This window comes from Pinus tabuliformis, chromosome 6 (assembly GCF_031772625.1).
Source record: "Pinus tabuliformis cultivar Carrire ecotype Pingquan chromosome 6, CPIR1, whole genome shotgun sequence".
Lineage (NCBI taxonomy): Eukaryota > Viridiplantae > Streptophyta > Pinopsida > Pinales > Pinaceae > Pinus > Pinus tabuliformis.
The window spans coordinates 638,766,828-638,792,617 of NC_142292.1; positions in this window are offsets into that span (position 1 = coordinate 638,766,828).

Consider the following 25,790-nt stretch of genomic DNA (forward strand, 5'->3'; position numbering starts at 1 on the left):
AACCGTTTCATAAGAAATACCTTGTTTGAGGCCGAGGGTTTTTCATATAGTTTCGAAAACGTATGCATCAAACCCTCTGTCATGGTTTCCTTCGAAATGTTGAAGGCGACCGACGCAGCAAGGCACAACCGTATTGTTCCGAGTGCCTTTCTATCGAGAAGGTTCCATTCTTCGTCTTTCATACCCGTCGGCATCTTTGATTTTCCGCCCAATGGTAGGTATAGATCTTTCTGATATAGATAATATTCCATCTGCATCTTCCACAGCGAGAAGTTTTGGCCATTAAATTTCTCGACCCTAAACTTACCATCTTCCGCCATTGCTCCCACTAGAACCGGGAACCTTTCTTTCCTGCGAGTTTATCAGCCAAATAGACCTTCGGCTCTGATACCAGTTGTTAGAAAATTATTTATTACGGAGCAATGGAACACATAAAATATTGCAGAAATATAAACACAGAAAACGCAAAAAACAAGAGAGACACAGATATACGTGGTTCACCCAGTTTGGGCTACGTACACCCCGAACAGCCAGTCCTTCCTTTTTATTATCCAGCAAAATGAAGAGACACAACCTACAACAAATCCGCTGTAATATCCTCTATTTTCTCTCACAGTCTCACCTCTCTGTTTCTCGCTCACAGGATACACATCTATCTCACAGCCTCAAATACAATACCCTCATACAAAGAGAGGGGTTGCCTTCTAGGGCAAAAAACCCTAACCTAAACATAAGTTCTACTGTCAGATCATCCGCCTAATGAACGGCCCAGATTGACTAGAAATTACTATACTTTTACAAGGCAATTTTACAGCTGTTTTTAGCTTCGGGGGCGCTGCCCCCAAAACCCCCCCCTGCTGCCCCCCCTGGACCCCCCCTGCAGCGAATATTTTACGGGCGGCGTTGCCACCCCCATTTCGAACTGGCGTCCTATGTGGTGATACCTTTGAATATAGAAGATAATCAGGCTCCACACCCAACACACATGTCCTACCCCTATATGTCCCTGATAAACTTTTGGCCCGGGAAATCGCTTATCAAACCTGTTCTGAAGGCGGCCTGACCAAAGACCTAAAGGACAAGAAGAAGGCCATATGGCCTCAATTTCCTGTAACTTGTGGGGCCTTCTCTTTGTTCGATGTAGGACACGCTTTTGGTGAAGTGGAGAATGTGACGTGTCCTCAATTATTTAAGTTCCCAATGAGGCCATTCGACCCAAATGATGTGGCCCAAGAATTCACAACGAATGTCAAGATAAGAGTGTTCTCTGGAAAGAAAGATCCGTTTGATGATCTGTTTCAGAGTAAAAGTTCGCTCAAAGAAATTTTGCGGGAAGCTCAGTCGAGGTTGTCTCGGAATGACCTCCAAAAATTCACGTTATACAGAGAAAGAAGGCTGGCCAGTATTCCACTAGAGAGGCTACGACTACCTACTAGAGAACCAACTCCAAGCATCAGCCTCAATGAAAAATCCAGCACTTCCAAGTCTAAGTCCAACGCCGCACAAGAAGTATCTGAGCATCCTGAAGAGTCTATTCACGACCAAGGGAAAAACGAAGAAACAACCAAAGACACAGCTCAGTCAAGTGCAATGTCTCAGCAGCAAGGTATCACCTCACCACTAAGAGATGTCCCCCATCCTGTCATCGAAGCACCACTTGTCACGACAGAGCTAGATAAAGAGTGGGAAACCTTCAATGAATTGATCAATCTTGAAGGGAAAGTCCCAAAAACACCTGTGAATAATACACAGGTGGTGCAAGAAGTCGTTTCGACCATGGTCAGTAGCGCCACAGAAGCTGAACACCTTTCTATCACTCCAACCTCAGAACTTCTACTTAACATAGAAGAAATTCCCCCACTGGATGTATTCTATAGTCCCCAACACAAAGCAGTTGTAAGGAGACATAGAAAGAAAAGAAAGCTTGAAAATACACTGTCTCAAGAGGCTGAACATTTGGACGTCTTATGGAAAGACCCCAATAATAATCCGACTGAAAATCTTACGAAGCTGTCTCAGATTGCGGGAGCGTATGCTTCTGCAACTATTGATAAGGCCTCTGAAGTTCGGAAACTATTGAAGGAACAAGAAAATCATATACAACTGCTACAACAACAGTTGCAACAAGCCAACGCGAACACTGAAGCTTCCAGACAGCTTGAAAATCTACAAGAAGATTTTCAACGGATGCAGATAGGCTATCAAAGGAGTCTCGAAGAAAAAGAAAAACAATTGTAGACTTTGCAAGAAATGCATAAAGATGAGCTGAAGCTGGCAGAGTTTATCTCAGAATCTATCGGCTTGAACGAGCAACTACTACAACAACAGGAAGAGTTGGGACGTAAAATATCACAGTGGAGTCACTATTGTGTGCTGAGCGACAAAATCACCAGTCAAGTGGTGGATTTGCGGAGCGACTATGATCAGAACGACAAAAGGGTGACAAAATATTTGACTTGGCAAGATGATGAGGAAGGGAAAAGAGTAGGTGCACCCAGGATTAATGAAAATCATAAAGAGTTGCTCTTCAATAAATGGGACGATCAAATCATGCGGGCGGAGCAAGCAGCAGAGACAACAACGACACAGGCAAGCATTCTTATCGATTGTGTAAATGAGAATTTAGACAGGGAAAATTTAATTACAGAGACCACCCCAGGGTACCTACCAAACAAGTTGCAACTGGAAACAGAATGGATGCAGAAAGCACATACAAAAGGGAAGGCAATCCAAGCATTGGCCAGGCTGAATTGGGAATGTTACTGGACGTATTCGGTTAAACCACGCAGCCAATGGATGACGGCGAAATGCATTACAAACGCAGCCGAGAATTTAGCACCAGCTCTTGTAGATGTTGTTTTCGCAGCCCAGATCAGCGCAGAAATCAGTCAGCCGACTCTTCTCAAGCCTATGCTGGACACTTGCAACTTTAAAGACCAAGTTCATAAGTGATTTCATTTAGAATGTTGTTTTTTCTCTGTTTTAACTAGATTAGAAAAAGGACGGTCATTTGAAAACCGTATCCTAAAATTTTGTAATGATACTATTATTAGAATTAGGAAGTAGTATTTTAACCCTTCTCATTGCATTAGAGAGGGGTTCAGAAATTTGTCAAAAACTTGTCCTCGGAACATGCACTTATGCACCCTCAGAGGAGGTTTTGATGAATGGAAGGATCGAGATTTATTTATGTTTGCATTTTAATGTCTGCTACTGATGTTGCACTTCTGTACTCTTGGTAGATATTAGAAGTAAGTAGAGATAAATCGCCATTGCTTGAAGTTTGTAAGTGAAATCAGTCATAAATGGTACTTTTATCTCTTGACCAATTTCTGCTTATATTCTTAGAGTGATATGCAATTTTAGTTGTTTATATGTGGATGTATGAATGTCTGGGTTACCATTTGGCACTTCTGTACAGTGGAATCATTTGTTTATGCTTAACATATGAATGACTTATTATGCGATATGCTGTTCACAACTGTTTTGCCTAACTTCTTATGCAGAATGGTTTATCTTAATTGATTTATATTCTTATGATAGCTGAATGATCTTTATTACCAGTTATTGTTCGAAATCTTTTTAGATAGCATAATAGAAGAGATATATCTCGGTTTAGCATAGATTAGATGTGTTGTTTTCATTAGATTACAATAGCATAGAGTATGTTTACAAGTTAGATTTGAGTTAGCTCTAAAATACTTCTAGAATCAGCATAATCGAACTCTACACACACACACACATACCCTTTAGATTGGGAAGCTGGTCCCATTATCCCCAGTCGGACCCGCTACACCAAACGGGCAAGGAGCCGCCAACTAGGTTCCAGACCGGGTGGGTATCCCCCTTGTTGTTGACCCGATTTCTGGGCCCTCAACATATTTAGCACTAGAAGGAGGGCCTAAGCATAGTGTCTGTTGGAATGTTTTCCAAATTATAAAGCTTGAAACAGGATGGATGCTCATAGAATTCCTATTTGGAGTTGCATCCATGTTCCTACCTCTTCCAACACTCCACCAGATGTGGTAAGGCTCTTGTCTCAGGTAAAATTCAACGGTAAGAATAATTCTTCGGCATTTAATCATGCCCTTCAGTTCATTCAAAAAGTTTCAAGTTCTGATATTCAGAGAATTGATGAAGGCGTTTTGTGCAGAATTTTTACTCTTACATTCACAACGGAAGCTAGAAAATGGTGCAGAACCCTCCTAGTTGCATCAATCCACAGCTGGGACCAATTCGTCAAGACTTTCATTTTGGAATTTGATTGTTATGACTACGACCAGGTATATGATGAAATTGATTATCTACGGAAGCAAGATGAACCGGTAAGGGATTTTAATATGCGATTTCATCTTAAATGCCTGAAGTATGATCTTGAGAGTGAGCTCACGGATGAAGAATCTTCGGATTATGATGAGTATTCCCTACCTCCTATGCCTGATCAAGCAGAAATTAGTTCAACCTTTGTTTCATCTTCTTCTAATATGAATGAGCAATTCAAGTCAAATACACAAATCATCCATAATGAAGAAAATCTGCAAAGCCTAGGAGTCATGCATGCTCTAATGCCAGAGAACAAAAACGAAAATATTGAAAGAGAAACTACCTTGGAACCAGAAGATGACTCTGACACAAAGTCAGACAATATCATTACGAATCAACGAATGCAGATGCCAAGGTTAGAACAGCGAACTATTTCTCTTTCAAAAAGTATCAGCGCACAGAGGTATGATCTAAAGTCCGATGTTTACGATGGATCTGATGAACAAAGTTTTTTTTATGATGTTTTCAAATGCATTATTCCAGATTCACATTTTTCTCTTTATCCCGATGTTTTTAGTGATTACAATTCTTCCCCTCTCAACATTAAAGATGTCTCAAAGAACACAGAGGGTTATTCAAACGACTCATCATTAGGTACTCAAGATAAAGAGACATCTTTAGCACATCCTTTGATTAATGTCAAACAAGAGCTGCTTGGTCTCCCTTGTCTGAAAAAATATAATGAAAAAGAGGAACCTAGGGAAATCTATAGAGTCTTTAGTGATAGTTACTTTGACAACGATGATGTTGTTGAGTTATCCCAAGTAACTCAACTAGGTTCAGATAATGAGAAACAGCTTGAATCAGAAATCATATCAAATGACCCTCATTTCAAAGTAAAAAATCATTTGGATGATTTTACTATCCAAGAAAATACCCCGATCTATGATTCATATCATGAGGAAAACTCCACTCCCGTTCGCAATCATAACTTATTCCCTGATTCACAAGACCTGGCCAGTTCTTGTGAGGAGCAAGGTGTTACAAGTAAATCCCAGTTGTGCTGTAACAATATTTGTACAAATAATCATTCATTTCTTTATCACCTGAACTCATTTTGTACAAAATCAGATTTCTTTTTAAATTTTCAATCTTTTGATAGATTTTGTTTTAGCGATTTATATATGAGAACTTTCGTTTCAAACGAAATCGCTAAAAACCCAGCGTTAACAAAAAACAGGTTACAAGCCATTGAAAATAAAAAATCATTTTCACAATCTGACTTGTTATCCTTCCTATTGCGAGATCATCAATTCATAACAGAAATTCACCCTCATTTTTATGATCCAATAGGTATCCAGTTGGAAAAAAGTTCTCATGAGAAATGAAAATCAGACAGAATTCCAATTGAGGTTGTATGTTCTTATTCCACAGCCAATATATATGATCCAAGGAAAGTTTGGTTCTTTACACTGATGTTTGAAAATTTCATACGGCTAGGAATAAAAATGAATAGATGGTTCCATTGGAAATATCATTTCACATAGTTGATTTTCTGTATATAGTTAGAATAGGAGTAGGAGTAATTTAGCTAGGTTATTAGGTTTGCTTTTAATAATTGATAGGAAAAGTTATTCTATACATAACCCTAGGGAATGCTTCACTCTCATTGCGTGAAATCTTTTTCTCCATAATAATGTTTACTTTGGTTAACGACATTTGGAATTTACTAAAGACACCTTTTCTCTGTTAAAGATTTTTTGAAACTCCTGCTTCTATGAACAGCAAATCTTTTAGGAATTTGATCTTTATTATCAATAGAACTTTAACCCATATATGATGATAGCTTCAACTTCAAAAAAAATTTAAAGAAAGCTATCTCAGTGGAAAATTTGTTTTAGGTCAGCACAATGAAAGGTATCAATATTAAAATAAAGATTCTCTGTAGAAACAGCCATTACCAAAACAACCCTATCATTGTCGTCCAGAACTTTCTTAAGGAAAGAAAATTTGACTTCCTCCCTGCTAAAGGAAAACGCAGCATTCAGAGGAATAATCCAAAAAGACACTATATCTCAAAGAATAAGAGGTCTCATCGCGAGCCTGCTTATCATGATCACAGATATTATAACTTGCTGACTTTGCCAAAACTGTCTACTAAAACAGGGCAATGACTCCAGATTGTTGCAATCAAAAGACAAGGAGTCTCATCACGAGCCAGCGTGTTCAGCAAAAGTGTAGATCAAGTGAATGACTGTGTCATAATTTGGCCACCAAACCAAGACATTGTTCTTTAGAGAATAAAAAAGGAAAAAGTGTCAAAAAGGGATTTTCTATGAAAAAGTTGTAAATAACCTTAAGCAGGATAGAGGATCATTACTGGGTAATAGGTAACCCTGTCGAGGCTATGGACACCTGCTGGCAGCAGAGGCTCTACCTGCGACAAAGGAACATATTTGAAAAGAGATGATACATAGGGAAGACTTTATTTTATGTTTTATAAAAGACCAAGTAATGACTGATTTAAATGCAAAGACAAGATGAAGACGCAAGTAATTGAAATAGAAAGAGGTTGAAATGAAACATCATTGATAGTTTAAAGTATCATTTGCTTTATCTTTTTATAATAAAGTTCAAGTTTTTCTTTAAGAAAAATTTTTCAGGGGTTTGAAAGCGTCAATATAAAAGCAGAGATAACTCGTTCTCCCAAGTGAATCGCCAATTGTTGTGGCCAGCAACACCCCCCCTTATGAAATTAAGTATCAACCATGATACTGAATGAATGGGGACCCTTAGTTAATTTTTAGGAAAAGCAAGAGTTTCTTTTTGAAGTCACAATCATACGCTTAGAAAAAGTCTCTTGGATATTTTAAGCCTAAGTTTATGATAAAAGAAAAAACCTTTAAGGTCACATTGCAAAAGGATAGGAAACACCTTCATTTCCCTTTTTATGCATACCATCCTCATGTTAATAATGACATCGCATCGCAAAATAGTAATGCTCATAAAGAAAAACTTAAAGATTCGCCGATCTGCGATAAAGCCGATCGCTAGATCGCATATCGCAGAAATGAGCCAGGCAAGATTTGGTAAACATTAAATTTCTGCGATCTGCGATATTGCGATCGCTGCGATGCCACATCCATGCGATTTGCGATGATGCGATTAGCAATCGCGCAACATGCGAGGCTACGTCAGCAGATCATAAATCACTTCGGTACGAATCCTTCGGGCACTCCATTAAAAGAAAAGCCACTTACTATAATCTGACCCGAAATCATGCACTTTTAATGATAGTAAATGAATTAGTTGTCAGTTATTTAATGGATTAAAGATGCGTGCCTTGGTAGAGATTTGCTTCACGTAAGGTGGCATCTTTGATTTATCTCTTGCATTTAAAAATCTCCCATCACCTTTCTGGATCACTCATTTCCATTTCACTCGTAATCTGCAGGAACAAAACGCTAAGACGTCTCAGATAGAAACGTACAGAGAAATGGGAAAGAAAAATAGAGCTCAAAGCTCCGAAGCGAGGGACAAGACCAAGGAGATGGCGCCCCTATACACAGACACAGCCTGTAACAAAGATGCAGGGATATCAACATGGGAAGGCATGTACAGGCTGCTAGAGGAAGAAAAACCTAGAATAATGAAGGTGACTGCTGTCGCGGGTGCACCGCGCTCTTCTGAGGCATCCTTGGAGGACCTAGCATGTTCGTTCCTTCACAGACTAACGGCAAGACCCAAAATTCTACCATACACAGATATGATCAAATGGATACTGGATGATGCAGAATTGAAAAACAGACAATTCAAAGTTCATGGACATGGGCTCGTGGGATCGTTTGCTGCGCAAGATTTGAAACTTATGTATCATCTTCCTGAACCGAAAGTGACCTATAATGCACAATTTGTTAAGAAGTTCGCGGCGGAGAATCCAGATCTATCAGACACCACTAAAGAATGGTCTAGAAGAGACGAGCCGCTAAAAAAGGATAAAAACGGTATGTACAGCACTGGTTCCCTCACCTCTCCACATTGTTTTGTTGTGGCCATGCTCTGTAGGTTATTTGGGAGGCCGGATATCAACAAGTTTTCATCTGAATGGCTGCCCTTAATTGATGCTGCCACTAACGCCGACATCCTAGATTGGGCCAAAATCCTTTCTGATACTCTATACACGGCTGTTCTCAATTACCGGTCTAAGAGGTCCTTGTCTCAAAGGGTCTATCCTCCTTTTTATCTGTTTGCCTATATTATGGATTCTATTTGTATTGTATCTGAATTCCCTATTATGGGTTGGAAATGGACTATCCAAGACCCATTGCCCATCCATGTTTATCATAAGGTCCTATGGGATTCCCAGTTTACCCCTCACTTTTACCAGATTTGCCATGGGCTTATTTTTCCCCTATATATAATGATATATGATAAGGACCCCCAAGGTGCTCTCCCGAGGCCGAAATTGACATCATCCCCATCGCGAGATGGTTTGGGGAAGAATGGTTTACTTACATTAGAGTTTTTGGAAGCACTGTACCTCCACATGTCCTACCCCTATATGTCCCTGATAAACATTTGGCCCGGGAAATCACTTATCAAACCTGTTCTGAAGGCGGCCTGACCAAAGACCTAAAGGACAAGAAGAAGGCCATATGGCCTCAATTTCCCATAACTTGTGGGGCCTTCTCTTTGTTCGATGTAGGACACGCTTTTGGAAAAGTGGAGAATGTTACGTGTCTTCAATTATTTAAGTTCCCAACGAGGCCATTCGACCCAAATGATGTGGCCCAAGAATTCACAACGAACGTCAAGATAAGAGTGTTCTCTGGAAAGAAAGATCCGTTTGATGATCTGTTTCAGAGTAAAAGTTCGCTCAAAGAAATTTTGCGGGAAGCTCAGTCGAGGTTGTCTCCAGATGACCTCCAAAAATTCACGTTATACAGAGAAAGAAGGCTGGCCAGTATTCCACTAGAGAAGCTGTGACTACCTACTAGAGAACCAACTCCAAGCATCAGCCTCAGTGAAAATTCCAGCACTTCCAGATCTAAGTCCAACGCCGCACAAGAAGTATCTGAGCATCCTGAAGAGTCTGTTCACGACCAAGGGAAAAACGAAGAAACAACCAAAGACACAGCTCAGTTAAGTGCAATGTCTCAGCAGCAAGTTATCACCTCACCACCAAGAGATGTCCCCCCTCCTGTCATCGAAGCACCACTTGTCACGACAGAGCTAGATAAAGAGTGGGAAACCTTCAATGAATTGATCAATCTTGAAGGGAAAGTCCCGAAAACACCTGTGAATAATACACAGGTGGTGCAAGAAGTCGTTTCGACCATGGTCAGTAGCGCCACAGAAGCTGAACACCTTTCTATCGCTCCAACCTCAGAAATTCTACTTAACGTAGAAGAAATTCCCCCACTGGATGTATTCTATAGTCCCCAACACAAAGCAGTTGTAAGGAGATAGAGAAAGAAAAGAAAGCTTAAAAATACACTGTCTCAAGAGGCTGAACATTTGGACGTCTTATGGAAAGACCCCAATAATAATCCGACTGAAAATATTACGAAGCTGTCTCAGATTGCGGGAGCATATGCTTTTGAAACTATTGATAAAGCCTCTGAAGTTCAACAACTATTGGAGGAACAAGAAAATCATATACAACTGCTACAACAACAGTTGCAACAAGCCAACGTGAACACTAAAGCTTCCAGACAGCTTGAAAAGCTACAAGAAGATTTTCAACGGATATAGATAGGCTATCAAAGGAGTCTCGAAGAAAAAGAAAAACAATTGCAGACTTTGCAAGAAACGCATAAAGATGAGCCTAAGCTGGCAGAGTTTATCTTAGAATCTATCAGCTTGAACGAGCAACTACTGCAACAACAGGAAGAGTTGGGACGTAAAATATCACAGTGGAGTCACTATTGTGTGCTGAGAGACAAAATCACCAATCAATTGGTGGATTTGCGGAGCGACTATGATCAGAACGACAAAAGGGTGACTGAATATTTAACCTGGCAAGATGATGAGGAAGGGAAAAGAGCAGGTGCACCCAGGATTAATGAAAATCATAAAGAGTTGCTCTTCAATAAATGGGACGGTCAAATCACGCGGGCGGAGCAAGCAGCAGAGAGAGCAGCGACACAGGCAAGCATTCTTATCGACTGTGTAAATGAGAATTTACACAGGGAAAATTTAATTACAGAGACCACCCCGGGGTACCTACCAAACAAGTTGCAACTGGAAACAGAATGGAGGCAGAAAGCACAGACAAATGGGAAGGCAATCCAAGCATTGGCCAGGCTGAATTGGGAATGTTACTGGACGTATTTGGTTAAACCACACAGCCAATGGATGACGGTGAAATGCATTACAAACGCAGCCGAGAAGTTAGTGCTAGCTCTTGTAGATGCCGTTTTCGCAGCCCAGCTCAGCGCATAAATCAGTCAGCCGACTCTTCTCAAGCCTATGCTGGACACTTGCAACTTTAAAGACCAAGTTCATAAGTGATTTCATTTACAATGTTCTTTTTTCTCTGTTTTAACTAGATTAGAAAAAGGACGGTCATTTGAAAACCGTATCCTAAAATTTTGTAATGATACTATTATTAGAATTAGGAAGTAGTATTTTAACCCTTCTCATTGCATTAGAGAGGGGTCAAGAAATTTGTCAAAAACTTGTCCTCGGAACATGCACTTCTGCACCCTCAGAGGAGGTTTTGATGAATGGAAGGATCGAGATTTATTTATGTTTGCATTTTAATGTCTGCTACTGATGTTGCACTTCTGTACTCTTGGTAGATATTATAAGTAAGTAGAGATAAATCGCCATTGCTTGAAGTTTGTAAGTGAAATCAGTCATAAATGGTACTTTTATCTCTTGACCAATTTCTTCTTATATTCTTAGAGTGATATGCAGTTTTAGTTGTTTATATGTGGATGTATGAATCTCTGGGTTACCATTTGGCACTTCTGTATGGTGGAATCATTTGTTTATGCTTGACATATGAATGACTTATTATGCGATATGCTGTTCACAACTGTTTTACCTAACTTCTTATGCAGAATGGTTTATCTTAATTGATTTATATTCTTATGATAGCTGAATGATCTTTATTACCAGTTCTTGTTCGAAATCTTTTTAGATCGCATAATAGAAGAGATATATCCCGGGTTAGTGTAGATTAGATGTGTTGTTTTCATTAGATTACAATAGCATAGAGTATGTTTACAAGTTAGATTTGAGTTAGCTCTAAAATACTTCTAGAATCAGCATAATCGAAGTCTACACACACACACATACCCTTTAGATTGGGAAGTCGGTCCCATTATCCCCAGTCGGACCCACTACACCAAACGGGAAAGGAGCCGCCAACCAGGTTCCGGACCGGGTGGGTATCCCCCTTGTTGTTGACCCGATTTCCGGGCCCTCAACACAAACCATAATGATAAATACTATTCTCAACCTTCTTTGAAATTTATTTAACCCCTCTTACGATATTGTTCAAACTCATCCATAGGAAATAAGGAAAGTTTATTTGTGGTATTCCTTCAAAATGTAACAAAAATCTTAAATGATAAAGAAAAGTAACTGCATACCTTCCTTCACATGTTAAAAATATCTGCAAGTTATTCATCATGAACCTATATTCTTCTTTGATCCAATTTCTAGGAATACCCTTCAACTAGTCAAGGTTCAAATGTTCAGGTTCTAAGAACTTTTGACAGAGCTCTTTGTTAATATTTACACCTTTGAAGTATTTCTCCCCCAGATTCGGTAGTCTTATAGCCTCCGCTATGGTAGCTTATGTGATCTATAATTGGAGACCTCCTAGCTAAAAATATTCACCATCATAGGTTTGATTGAAGGTATGAGAAACACCCTCATGGTATCCCTTAAACTTTCTCAGGATCAAAATCCAACCAACTTGCTTGAATTTTTCTTTGCACAATTGATTCTCCTCCATTTCTTGATAAACCAGGAACACTGGTTCATGTCAGTTTACCCCCATGCTAGATTTAAGAATATGTCTTGAAACATACAGGGTACTCAAAGTGACAGAGTACCAAAAACTAAGTTATGGTAGCAATGCGATGGAGCTACTGTTGGATGGATGAATAGAATGAAGTTATAATGGTATGCAACGGAAATGTCACTCTTGTGGATGGTGAAGCCATAACTTGAAATGGGATGGTAACGGTCAAATGGTTGCCATAAGTACAAGGTGAGCACATACATGATGATGGTGATAAGTCATATGTAGAGATTATTTAGACATTCATCTCCTATGATGATGTCAAATTTCATTCAAATGCAGGTTAGACAAGGTGGATAGATTGTGGTTGATTATATGAGTACATCACTATATGATGTTCAATGTCATGGTTCTCGTAATCGTTCATCACAATCATTCAACTTATGGTTATGGAGTAGTGGTAAAACCATTGTTTAAACAACTCACAAATATAAATCTTTATCATGAGATATGAAACCTATAACTCATTTTCTTGAATTATGATTTGCATCTATCCAATCACACCCATGATTAACCCATTCAATCATATGATAAAAATGAATTTTTTCTTAGAAAAAACAAGGGAATAAAGGTGAGTACTTTAGGATTTAAGACAGGGGTTTAACAACTGATGGTAATACACGTTTATGAGACTAATTATACATTCATTACATGCTTAATTATGAATCTTAATAAAAGAAAATAAAATAATGATCTCATACCTCCATTGCAAGATCCATATAAAAGAGTTCTTTTTTTTGTACCGGATGAAATACAGGAAGTTTGTATGTAGTGCAGGATGAAATTTTGATAAGATATCGAATACATAGTCTTCAAATTTGAATCCCATAGGCTTCTCTTTGTATCTCAGTATGTTCTAAAGGTCAATCTACAATAATTTCTAGTGATTGATGATGTTGCATGTGAATTTGTTCTATCGGAAGGATTACACTAAAAAAACTACAAACAACACACTGGTATAGGAATTTTTAAATTGCACTAAAAGTGTTAGTTAATGAGGCCAAAGAATTCAATGATTGGGCTCTAAGCTTTATAACAAGAAGACATTATGTAGGTCAACAACCTCGTCTTTTTGGAACCAAACTAACTACTGATTATGTGGCCACTTCCATTTTATTTGCCAATAAACCTAAATAATACTGTTCTGTAGATTTTTCTCGAGCCTAGATGAGTTAATGCTCGGCAAAATTTTCAATTTTTAGGAGTATGAAAAACTTAAAGAAAACTCCATTTCACTTACCCATGTATTTTTATCGAGACCATGCTAGTTCATGCTCTCTAATGTTTTTAGATTTTAGGAGTCTAAAAAACTTAAAGAAAACTCCATATGTTTCTTTTCCATAAATAATTTACTAAGGTTGGTTAAAGGAATAAACTTACAATAGGTAAATTTCCTTCTTTATTGTCTATCTACAGGGAAGGAAACACAGTTAGTAATACCAAAATCATTATCCAACAACACACCTATATACATATATATAGAAAGTTTAATTAAATTATAAAATAGAACTTACATTGCTGGATCAACATCAGGAGAACTCCGCTTTATAACCAACTGCATTTTATAATTTTGAAGAACATGTTTGGTAAAATCCTCTTTAGATAGTGGCTTATTATAAACTTTCTGTTGATGTACATTCACGTCAAAATAAGTCTGATATACATCGATAGTTTTTATCTTCACCAAGACATTATCATATACTCTATCTACCTCGTAAGGTCCAAGCCACTCTCTCATCAATTTTCCTTTCAAATCCTTAAACCTATTGTCATACAACAAAGCCCAGTCACCTGGATGAAAACATTTCTTCTTAATAAAATTATCGTTCCATTTGGTTCTGTGATCCTGAACAAGCATCTTCCTTTGAAGAGTCCCTTGTCTAATCTTATCCAATGCATTCAATTCCATTAGCCTTTGTTTATGTGCCTCATATAAATCCATTCCTAGGTGCATGGAAGTTATGAAGGTTTTAACTTGGAATTCTATAGGAAGAAGTACCTATTTCGCGTAAACCAAATCATAAGGAGAATGTCCTTTTGTGTTTCTCTAGGTTTTCCTATAGGCCTACAAAGCCTCTAGTAACCTATGATCCCAATATTTATGATCCAGTTTTATTGTCTTGGTGAAAAATGGCCTCGATTACTTTATTTGTAGATTCCACTTATCCATTCGCCTCGGGGTGGTAAGGTGTATATTTCTAGTGTCTGATTTTATACTGCTTTGTAATAGATTTAACCAATTTGAAAGTGAATTTACTACCTTAAACAATTACTATTTCCCTTGTTACACCAAAATGGGTAAATGTCTCTTCAAATAATAAATCAACAATAGATTGTTCAGAAGCAAAATATAGTGATTTATCCTCTACCCACTTGGTTTCATAATCTCTACATACCATAATATATTTATGATTTCTGGATATAAATCTAATTCCCATTTATCAAAAGGATTGATGACTACCTCTGCTTGAAGTGGCATTTCATCTGCTAGGATAGATTTCCCCATCCTTTAACAACATTACAATTGGCCACATATTTATTTTCATCCTTAAAGATGGTGGGCCAATAATACCTACATTGTAAAACTTCATATGCAGTTCTTTTGTTAGAAAAAATTCTGCCACACAGGTCATTATGGAAAGATTTTAGAATGTATTTAATCTAATCTCCTCGTACACATATTAATATTACTAGATATGGTCTAGTGTGGTATAAACAATCCTCATGCCACATATAATTAGCAATAAGTTGTATGATTCTATGTTTTTCCCTTGAAGACAGTTTTTGTGGAAACTTTGTTGTAGCTAGGTAATTAGCTACATCTTCATACTAAGGAGCATAAGTAGAAATAGAAAATAAATTCTCATCCGGAAAATCATTAGTAACTGGTGCACTATCACCTGTGTGGACAAGATTAGACATAAAATTTGTGACAAGATTATATTTTCTTGGTCTATCAATTATAGTAATATTAAATTCTTGTAGTAGTAACAACCATATAGTAACACGGGAATTGGTGACAGGTTTATTCATTAAAAATATAATAGTTGAGTGATCTACGTGTATAGAAACTTCATACTCAATTATATAATGTCTAAATTTATTAATGGCATGAACTACCAATAAGAGTTCTCTTTCAGTGATTGTGTAATTTAGTTCTATAGGAGAGATTTTTTCTAACAAAATAGATGGTATAGGGAATTTGAATCTCTCTTTGGCCCAAAACAGCTACCAAAGTTGTGTCTAAGGCATAAGTGCAGGTGTCAAAAGGGAGGTACCAATTTGGTCCTCTTAAAATTGGAGGAGTTCAAAGTTTCTGTTTAAGAGTTTCAAGTAAAACTTGACACTAAGAATCCAATTGGAATTCCACATCTTTGGTTAAAAATTTTAACAGAGGAGAGGCTATTGCTGTAATTTTCAAAAAAATATTCTATAATATCTCGCATGCCCTAGAAAAATTTTGACTTCTTTTTGGGAGCTGGGAGTTTTCATCTGAGTGATTATTTCAATCTTAGTAGAATCTACTCTTATCCTAGTCCCATAAATATGATGGCCTAACACAATTCCCTATAGAAGAACCATTCTATATTTTTCATTGCTAAGGCAAAGTTTGGTCTCTTGAAATCTGAATAAAACATTCTCTAGGTTGTCTAAAGCTTGTTGGAAATCTTCCCCATATACTCTCAAGTCATCCATATATACTTCCACATAGTCTTGGGTTAGATCAGAAAAAATAGCAAGGACAACCCTTTGAAAGGTGGAAGGGGCATTGCATAACCCAAAAGGAAGCACCTTGTAGGCATAAGTACCCCATGGACAGGTAAATGTAGTCTTTTCTTGGTCTTCGAGTGCAATTTCAATCTGATTATAACAACTAAATCCATCCAAGAAAGAGAAATACTTCTTCCTGGAAAAATTATATAACACATTATTAATGAAAGGAAAAGGAATGTAGTCTCTAAAAGTAGCCTTATTGAGTTCCCTAAAATCCACACAAATCCTCCATTTAAAGTTTTTCTTAGGTACAATGACTAGTGGTGATACCCACTTACTATCAGAAAAATGGTAAATGAAGTTAGCATTTAAGAGCTTTTGAAGTTCTTATTTTACTATATCTTTTAAGGTTGGGTTCATCTTTCTTTGAGGCTGCCTTACTAGTCTAGTTTCATCATTTGTATAGATGTGACACATGCAAATGTCGGGGTGGATCCCTTTCATATGAAAGTAATCCCTTGCAAAAGCACCACATTATCTTTTAATCATTTGAATCCATTGTTCTTAATCCTCTACTTCCAAACTAAAGTTAACGTGTAGACATTTCCTAGGGTTAATTTCAACAACATGCACAAAGGACTCTTACCTTCACCTTTTTCTATTATGGCAAACAATGTGGAGGTAGAGAAATGACATGCTTCCTGAAATGGAGAACTAAAAATGTTGTCATATTCTTGAAAGGATTGTGGATAATAAATACATCTCATTGTATTTAGGAGCAAGTTCAAAACTTGATATTTGGTTTATTCCTGAAGACCTTTAGACTATTCAATTGTTAACAATGGTGCAATACATTCCTCCTCTCCCTATGTGCTCTCTATCCATAAGGGGATTTTTGTAGTAGGTTGAGCAGGAGGAAATAAGGTAATTTTTTGGCTTTGACATCCATTGGAATTGTCATCTCTAGTCTTGCACCAAATAAAGGTGGATGGATTATAAATAAATCTACAGGATATTGCGAGGAAGCTAGTACGACTCTTATGTCATCCAAGCTTCATACATGTTTAAGAATGGATTTGTACACTAACTCCAATGGTGTTTGTGTTGGTCTCAAGCCTTCTAACTACATCTTTTGCATAATATCCATATTCATGAAATTTATTGTTGGACCTAGGTAAAAAATAATTTGTGGTAGAGATATACCATTCATTTGTATCGTCACTCTTGGATTCCGAGGATGATTGTTTTTCAAAGGCATCTCTGACATGGTTTCTGTTAATTGGCCAACTACTTTTATAATAGGTGGATCCTTCATTTTCCTTCCTGAATATTTAATTCAAATATCTTTTACGATATTGGAATATGTAGGAACATCTTTGATAGCTTTAAGCAAGGGTATATTTACACAAATATTTCATAGTTCAACTTCTAAATCATATCCTAGCGAGGCCTCAAGATTTTTGACAAGAAATATTTTTGGATAGGGTGGTGGGGTGGCCACCTGAGATGGTTTAGGTTGTATGGTAGAATTTATTGGTGCTTAGGGAGAGTTTTCCTCTTCATTAAGAGGAGAATCTTCCTCTTGGCTACATATTTTTTGTCTTCACGCGACGATTATGTTGGTTTTTCTTCTTGAATGATCACTACTGGTCTTGTTTTATTTAATATGTTATTAGATCTTCTAGTCAAAGTTAACTGATTGGAACAGAAGTGATAATCTAGGTATGGAAGGTTTTAGCTCTATATTCTTTACAGATTAACCTAACATACTATCATATTGAAATTTCATAAGAAGTTATAGAAAGAAGACAAACTTTATTTTTCTATGTATATTTTTTAGATCCAAAGGTAGAAATAGTGACACGTGGCACTTCATACAAGTTCTCTCTTCTGGAAAGATATATAATTAGGTCATCTAGGGAGATTGTGTATAAATCTTTCTTGGAGAGTCCAATTTCTATTAGACTGGTGGCATTGGAAAGAGGATGGAGAGGGCTACTGTGGGCCGTGATTTCAAAACTGGGAGATCCAAAATTACAGAGTTACGGTCATTTCAAGATCGAGCTCCTAAAATCAAGAAAGGGAAATATGAGGAAGTTTGATGGCAAGGATCTAGTAAATTGGATACTACAGATAGAGAAATATTTTGATCTAGATGAGGTGAAATTGTTACAGAAGGTACATATTACATCTTCATATTTAGAACCAGATCAATTTTTATGGTATAAAGGGCTTTGTTCTCATAAACCACTTGTTACGTGGTCAATTTTCATGGAGGAAATGGTAGCACATTATGAGGATACAAAGAGCAACACCTTATTTATCCATTTGATAAATCTCAAACAAAAGTGTTCAATGTTAGAGCACATTAACGACTTTCATAAATTGAATATAAGGGAAAATGATATTCCAAAGAAGCAGAGGATTGATGTCTCCATAGGGACTTTAAAAGATAACATTCAACATGAGGTTCGTCTTTGGGAACCTGATTCATTAGAGAAGGCATTAAGGTTGGCAAGAAAAGTGGAAAGAAAAATTATGGCAACAAGGAATTCTACCCCTCACAATTATAAAGACAAAAGTGTTGTTTCTCCTAGCCTTCCAGAACCTACAAGGTTGACACCACAACAATTGGAAGAAAAAAGTGAAAAAGGGCTTTGTTACAATTGTGATAACAAATCCTTTAAAGGTCATAAGTGTGCTCAGACGAAATTATTTTACATTGATTGTGAAGAGGAGGAAGAAAATGATCTAGAAACATTAAAAGAAGAGGATATAGGCCAGGAACCAACCCGAGATAAAGAATAAATGAATCTGACCATATCTTGTAAATAATTTTCAACAATTACCACTCCTGAAACTCTCAATATAGAACGATATATCAAGAAGAAATGGTTCAAAAAGTAAAATATCACACTGAGAAGGAAGAAATCAATCCGACCATATCCTGTAATGCATTGGACAGAATTACCACACCTCAAACTATCAAGATAGAAGGACATATCAAAAAGAAAAATGTTCAAGAAGTGAAAGATCACATCGAGCATCAAGAAATGAATCCAACCATATCTTGTAATGCATTGGAAGAAAATACCACTCCTCAAACTCTCAAGATAGAAGGACATATCAAGAAGAAAAATATTCAAGCAATGAAAGCTCACATCGATCATCAACAACAAGTTCTCCAACTTTTAAAGGATAGTGCCATTTTGGTGCAGAATCGAATGAAACAATAGGAATATCAACATCATAGTGAAAGAAGTTTTGGTGTAGGCCATTGGGTATTTTTATGGCTACATCTCAAGAAAGTTATTTATGAGAAGGAAATGTTGGCAATACTACATGCACTTAAGAATTGTCGACCTTACCTAATGGGAAGAAACTTTAAGTTAAAAATGGATCATGATAGACTTAAATACTTTTTCAAACAAAGATTATATTTGTAAGAGTAGAAAAAATGTGTCACAAATATGTTGGATTATGACTTTGAAGTCATACAGAAAAAAGGGAAGAAAAATGTTGTTACAAATGCACTCTGAGGAAAGGATGAGGATGTGGAAGCATTGTTTTGTGATATTTTTATTATCCAACCAAATTGGATAAAAGAAACTAGGGATGAATGAAAGAAGGATGAAGAAGTGTGGCCACTCTTCAAAATTTGCAAAAGGTCCCAGTTCAAACAATATTTCTAGAACTTGACAAGGAAGGAAAAATCATATTGGAACCTAGAGCAGCCATAGAAACAAGAACCCGACAGTTACGAAATTGATCAATTTCAGATTATCTCATCAAGTGAAATAACTTACCCACTGAATATTCCACATGGGAGGACAATAATTTTATAGAGAAGCATCAAGAACTACTCAAGTGTTGAGGAAAACACTTTTTAAAGGATAGGGGCATGTTAGGTCCTTATACTACTAATGTAACCCATTATTGTTATTATTAAAACAACCTTATTATATTGTTGTGCCCATGTAGTATCCATATTGTTATTATTGTGCCCCATAGAATCCCACTATTTTTATTATTGTGCCCTTACATTATTATTGTTATGTCGGCTTTGATTATATTATGACCCCTTAGATTCCTATACATAGAAAGGAGCTATTTCCATTTGTATCATCCAAGAAATTTTCATTTGTGTAATGTAAAGGAGGTTGCCCACAAAGAGGCTTATTTCTAAGGGTTTGATTTATCTTTACTATCCTTTTGTGAGCTAGTTTCATAACATAGTACATACGTGTATGGTATGTTGGAAACCAGATAAGTGGGACAACTAGGCATGGTGCTTGGTGCAGCAAATAGTGGGACAAAAAGCAATTAGAGGAGCAATAATGGATGGTTGACATAGCAACAAATGCACAATTGGAAAAACTACAATTGTGGCAACAAAGCTACAATTAGGAGAGTAGCTAAGACATGGCAGAAAGGCACAATTGGAACAGCTACAATTGCGAGAGCAACTAAAACATGGCAACAAAGGCACAATAGGACAAAAACTATGACATGGAAGCAAAGGCTACAATAGGACAACAGCTAAGTCATGGTGATGCAAACTCATTGGACAGTAGCAAGGTGCACCTATGGCACATGGGACAATTGTGGTAGCATGGTGCATCTATGGCACATGGGAAAACTGTGGTATTATGGTGCATCTATGGAACATGGGATAGTTGCAGTAGCATGGTGTAGCAATGGAACAAGGGACAACAATGGCAGCATAGGTGCAGAAATATGATGAGTGCAGCATGGTCATGAGGTTCGGCATTGTCATTATGGTTGCAACATGGTGCAACACGGTGAGGTGCAGCATGATGACAAGACGAAACACAATGATAGGTGAAGGAGTCACCTTGGAGAATCAGTTGAAGCACCATGTCTTCAACTGATCTCATGTATCATCTTCTTAGAGATGATCTATGCTCTTATCTAGATAAGTCAAAGTGTTGAGTTCTATTGTAAATGTACTCTCTCTCTCTCTCTCTCTCTCTCTCTCTCTCTCTCACTATTGAAGAACATATAAGAAGACTTGATCAAGGGTTCCCCACATTGGGGTTTGTCCCTCGCTAGCACCACATCTTGTGTCACCTTGTCTTGGCTTGCCTTCTGCGATTTATGTTTATGTTATATCTACAATTTACTTTAATACTAATGTGATTGCCAATTTTGAAAAGGTATTGAGCTAACTATGAAAATTGAAATAAATTGTGCTAAGCATAGAGCATACCTAAAATTAACATGGTATCAAAGCTCAGATGAAGATAAAGCCCAAGAAAGAGTGAAAGAGTAATCACTAAAGACATTTGGGAAATGATAAAAGGATCAATGTATCCTTCATCCCTCTTCAAACACACCAAGGGTGGATTTGAAGCACGAAATGTTATCAAAATGGCATAGTGGAAGCTTGTGATGGCCTACATAAAGATCACTTGATTGGGACGTCCGAATCTAAGGCTGGAAGGAAAGGCAGATGTCTCGGTTTTCCTAATTCTAGCCATTATACAAAGGATTATCTAAATGGTAGGGACTGTTATGGCCTAAATCTACCCCAGGCTAAGAAAGGCAAGATCTAGGGTAACATCAAACCACGCTTAACCTGGTAGCTAGCCCTACCAGGCTGGAAGAGGGCTCTCTCCTTGTCAATCTCAGGAAAATATGATCAATGAGGTTTGAGATGACTGACGTAAAGACTAATTCTAGGCTAGGTATATTCTCAAATAAGTTTGATTGAATTCAATGTTGGTTTGCTGGCTCAAATGTGAAAGGCGGTTTTGGGTCTGGGGAATGGACACAGTCTTGTAGATATCTCTATGGGGCGAGCTAGGAAAATGGTTTAGTACTTTGAAATAGGTGAGATGGAGAGTCTTAAGATGGGTGAGGAGTTGGAGAGGGCATGAAAGTCTCGGGGATCCTCTTCAAATAGTTGTAAACATAAATAACTAAACAAACCCTAGGTAGAGCACTGCAACATCACTGAATTCTACCTTTATCCTTGATTCATTCAGTTAAGATGAATAAAAAAAGATGATGGCATACATAAACACATGTAAACTTGCATTACAGAAGGAAAAGGAATACCAAATCAAATTGTCACAAGAATCCCACAAAGTTCTGCAAACACTGGTCTATTCCTTTGCCAAACTGCAGAGATGAATGTACAATAATGCTCAAAGCATTCACAAGAGTCCAACCTTTACCAATGACTAAGAAAATACTAGATATATGCAACAAAAAACTCATGCTAGGTTTTAGGGGTTGAATTCATGAGTTTAGGAGCTGTTTCAATAAGACCTAAACTAAGAACTAAAAAGTAGGTAGTGGAACAACTTGCCTCTAAAACCTAGGAAACTTATTCATTCAGTTTCAAACTTCCTTTTTATGATGTATACACGTCCATGGGTGAAAATTTAACATTTTTATATCAAATTCCATCAAGTTACATCAAATTACATCATTGGTTTGACCATCAGAGAGAGAAAAGCAAACTGAGAAAAAACTAGGCGAAAAAAACATAGTTTTTTGGCAAAAAAGGCAATTTTTTGTCTTGTGCACCACACATCTATCCCTGTGCATCACACCTTTTTACAACTTATTTCTGAGGCCTTCCCATGAACAAAATTTTCTCCAAGTGGGCTTTCTAGAAAGGTTTGTCTGTCTACTTTCCAGAATAGGTGGAATTTCTGAATTTGGTGTCCATTTTCCCCTCGAAACGTGGGTTCTCCCAACACTGCTTCCTGTGTGGCCAAAAATGGGCAGAAAGGGCATTGTTTAGGTGTTTTTGACCCTTTTGGAAGCTCAAAACTTGACAAACTTTCTTTGCCATGTGTAGGAATTCATATTTTTGCATGAGGAATACAAAAATGTTGAGTTTTCCTCCAAAGGAGGTCCCTAGCAAAAGTGCGCCATGTGGCACAACGCACCAGGAAAAAAACCTATTTTTTACTCAAACATTCAAAATTTACAAAAAGCATCGTAAATTTCTTGAAATTTGGGTTGAGTGTCCTGCATCAAGTGTTGTGTTGGGCTAAGGAAGCCTCAACCAAGATTTGGAGTTTGTCTTGCTCTTTTCTCTTCCTCAATGCTTTCCTCAACTTGGCCTTCAAATTCCTACTTCTCGCTTTCCAAACCTTGTTTCTCTCCAAGTAGTGGTACGCCATGTGTGTCAACATCTTTTTCTCCTTATTGGCCTTCTCCGGCATCTTTTCCAGGTGCATATTTGTCTTCTCCATGTCAAGACTCCTTTCCATTCTGTATCTCTTGTTTAATGAAAGTCAAAGTGACATGGTCCTTCTCATCATTTTGCTTCTTCAGTTTCAACATTTCTAGCTCCATTGGGCTTTGCTTATCCTCCAACTATTTGTTTTCTTTCTTGTTTGTCATCTATATCATCCTCGTGCATCTTCTCTTTGCCTTTGCTTTGCTGGTTATGTTTCTCCATTAAACTATCACTGAGTGTCTCTTCCTCATAGTGCTTGTCTTAGGAAAATGATGAGATGAAGGTATGGTGGAAAAAATGATGATGAAAGAGGGAAGAAAGAGGACAATGGTGATGAGTATGAAGAGATTTTACTCTTGGGAAATGAAATTGGGGAAAGAAGGGAATAGTTTTGGGAGATTACGGTTTACTGAGGGATTTAGGGTTTTATGAGGGAATTAGTTACTTTAGGCGAGTGGGATATGGGAAAATAGGATAAATGGAGTGTATTAGGGAAATAAAAGAGTGAAAAGTGGTTTTGATGTTGGATATAGTGGTTTTTAGGGAGTGAAAGGGTTTGGGGATGCCGATTAGGGCTTGTGAATAACAGGAATTAGGTATTAGGGTTTTGGGGATAGGGGGATAGCAGAGTGCGAATGAGATGGGTAAGGGATATGAAATGAGGGGAGTGTAGTGAAGAGGAAAATGAAAAAGGTGCAGGGGAGCAAACAACGAAAATGACAACTTTCCAAACCCTAGGCAGTTTTTTCAATGCAATTGTATAGCAGTTAGGGTTTGATTTTGTACTTGTCAAAACACTATCAAAGATGAGTAAATATCTTGGAATGGAAAAGTTTGAGGTTCCACTTAATTGAGGAAAACATTTTGGAAGATTTTGGAGCTTTACAAGATGATTTGAGTTAAATTTGGGCTAAGTAGGCAGGTGCACTACGACACTACCCAGGTGCGCTGTGAATTTTTGTAGACCCGTCTTGGAGGCCTTCCCGATGTCAAAATTGGGTGTGGGATAATTAGTTCGAAAGCTTATTGAGTCTACTTTACAACACAACTTTAATTTTTCAATTTGGAGTTCATTTGCCCTGTCAAAAGTCAAATCTCCCAAGACTGGTCAAAATGTGAAAAATGAGGCTGCCTAAAGGCAGAGTCCCATTGCAGTCAACATTTAGAGGTCTTCCTTAATACCAAATTGAGCTCATGATAGCTCATTGGAAAGCTCTATGTGTCTAGTTATTATTTGTCTCATCAATCAAGTCATTTGGTCAATCAAGTTGTTTTTCCAATGAATTCTAATTCCACTTGTTTCATTTTGGTTGAATCACACTCAGGACCCCTGTGTGGGCTTAATATGTTTTTTTTTATGATTTGAGACCTTGCGTGGGCACTGATTATGGCTACTTTCAGATTGGTTTCCCCTTGGTGGGTAGTCATGCTTTTTTCTTCTTGGTTCCATACTTATATAACTTTGTTCAGTACCGCAGAGGCTGGTAGCTCACTGTATTTTTACCTTTTTTATTAATAGATTAGCATTACTTCGAAAAAAATAAAAATAAAAACTATTAAATATTCTTCAATTATAAATAATAAAATGTAATTTGTAAATATCTAGGTGCAATAATTTTTATTTTTGTTTATTCACTAGTTTTTATATGAAGTATTTCACAACTTGAGATATCTTCATACATTTTGGTAGACTTTTATAAGCATCCAAACATTTATCTCATGATACATTTCACATTGTCAAAAATAAAAACAATTAGAAGTATAAAACAAGAAATAAAAGTGAGTACAAGTATTATTATTCTTAACCATGGGGATTGAACAAAGCTTTACCATATAAATCCTTAATTTGTAAATAGTCTTTGTTATAATGTCATGGGCCAATTCCATGGCTTAGTAATGCCAAATATTTTGTTGAGCCTTAGTTTTGGTCTTATTTTTTCTCAAAGAAACTTACTTATCCATCTATTTTCCATCTATTTTCCCTTCATTTATCCCATTTTGGTGTATATTTGATATCCATTTAGGTATTTAATTTTAATTTTTCAATTTCTAAAGTTTTATAAAAATTTGGTTTTTAGTGTAAAATTGTCAAATTCAGAAATTCCCGTAATAGCTCTATGGATGATATGGTTGCAGGACACTTGGGCATGAATGGAATGCATGGATGGAAAACTTGGGAACTAGGACTAAGCTAGCAATGCTTAGTTCGAACTGAACAAGCTTTATTAGGCCCATTTGGTGCTCGTCAACCATGACTAGGCATGCAGGAATCCCGTAGAAATAGGGCTGTTTTGAGTTTTCATAGGAATGGTCATCTTTCTTGGGTTTGGGATAATGAATTCGACTTGGATAGGTGAATGAGAGTATATGGGTTTGTTTGAGTGATTATAGATCAGTTTGTTCATGAGACTTCTTATTTAAAGCCAAAACTTTGATGGCTTATGTATTGATTTTGTGATATACTTTTATGTTGTGACATCTTTTGGATTGAGAAGTAATTTGAAGACTTGTGTTATTATTATTTTGCTATGGAATGCTATGGATGTGTGACTTATC